This window comes from Apium graveolens, chromosome 11 (assembly GCF_009905375.1).
Source record: "Apium graveolens cultivar Ventura chromosome 11, ASM990537v1, whole genome shotgun sequence".
Lineage (NCBI taxonomy): Eukaryota > Viridiplantae > Streptophyta > Magnoliopsida > Apiales > Apiaceae > Apium > Apium graveolens.
The window spans coordinates 67,266,100-67,267,780 of NC_133657.1; the positions used below are offsets into that span (position 1 = coordinate 67,266,100).

At 40.9% G+C, this 1,681-nt stretch overlaps 1 non-coding gene across 1 annotated transcript; it reads left to right on the forward strand.

Annotated features, from left to right (window-relative positions):
• Nucleotides 1–456: 456 nt before the first annotated feature.
• On the forward strand, nucleotides 457–563 carry LOC141699051 (small nucleolar RNA R71). The gene has a single exon (XR_012565541.1). It is a non-coding gene; the product is annotated as a small nucleolar RNA R71 (small nucleolar RNA).
• Nucleotides 564–1,681: the final 1,118 nt, after the last annotated feature.

Sequence of the window (1,681 nt, forward strand, 5' to 3'; positions counted from 1 at the left end):
TTCTGATTATTCCCCCAGCTGAAATTTGGATGATTTCTGTTGTTAGGATGATAGGTCGCTGGCACAGGCTGCTGTTGACGCTGATAATTATTCACATACTGAACAGATTCATTGACAAGAGAACACTGATCCGTAGCATGAGAACCTGCACAAAGCTCACAAACCATAGCTATTTGATTAACTCCATACGTAGCCAAAGAATCAACCTTCATTAATAGCGATTGGAGCTGGGCTGCAATAGCGGTGGCTGCATCAACTTCCAGAATACCTGCTACCTTGCCTGACGTCATCCTCTGAGTTGGGTTTTGATGCTCATTTGCAGCCATTGTCTCTATAAGATTATACGCCTCAGTATAGCTTTTAGCCCATAAGGCGCCTCCAGCTGCTGCATCGAGCATGGGCCGAGATTGGGCCCCCAAACCATTATAAAAACCAGTGATTACCATCCAATCCGGCATTCCATGATGTGGACATTTTCTCAACATTTCCTTGTAGCGTTCCCAAGCCTCGCACATAGATTCTGTAGGTTGTTGCGCAAACTGAGTAAGAGCACACCTCATAGCAGCAGTCTTTGCCATTGGATAAAACTTCACCAGAAACTTTTGCGCAAGATCTTGCCACGTAGTGATGGACCCAGCTGGTTCAGAATGTAACCAGTCTTTAGCCTTATCCCTCAGTGAGAATGGGAAAAGCCTCAACTTGATAGCCTCATCAGTCACGCCATTATACTTAAAAGTGCTGCAGATCTCGACAAAATTCCTTATGTGCATGTTGGGGTCTTCAGTTGCCGCTCCTCCAAAAGAAACAGAATTCTGCACCATTTGAATAGTGCCCGGCTTGATTTCAAAGGTGTTAGCTTGAATAGCCGGATGAAGGATGCTTGACTGAATGTCATCAATTTTAGGCCGAGAAAAATCCATAAGAGCCGGATCAGCTTGAACAATACGATCTCCCATGTTTACTGGTTCTTTCTGCTCAGTTCCGGAATCCGAATCCTCAAAATCTAACTTCTCCGGAGTATCAAGAACTTCGTCTTTCTCCTCAGCTGTATCTAAGGTCCTCTTGCGAGCACGAGAACGAGTTTGCATAAACGCTTGCTAAAGTACCTGAAACACAACCTAAAAGAGTAATTAACTACTACGTCCTAATCACTGAGTCCTAATGACCAATGATGGTAAGTACATAAACTAAACAAATACGCTGAGTCCCCGGCAGCGGCGCCAAAAACTTGTTAGGGCGAAATCACGCACTAATATTCACGCAAGTATACGCGTTCGCAAATAATATAGAATACTTTCTAGTTCGTTCCCTCAGAGACTCAGACTAAGTTTTTGTCTAATTAAACTCACTCACCAATGTATGACTACTTCTCAATGTTAAGATAATAACACCTAAAATTGTTGATTAAATATTAACTATAATTAACTACTTAATTAACCACTTAACTAACACTTCAACTTATCAATAATAAAACACTCATGAGATCACAACTTCATTATTACTTCCTTCTATAGCCATTGTTATTACCTTTAGCATGTGACAGTGATGATATTAATCGATTAACACGAAACAGATAAAAGCCAACTTTCATTGTACTAATACCATTCTACCAAGCATCCACAATTAAGATAGAAGTTGAATAGTCATCAATTATGTTGAGTTCCTATATGTCTACAGAAAT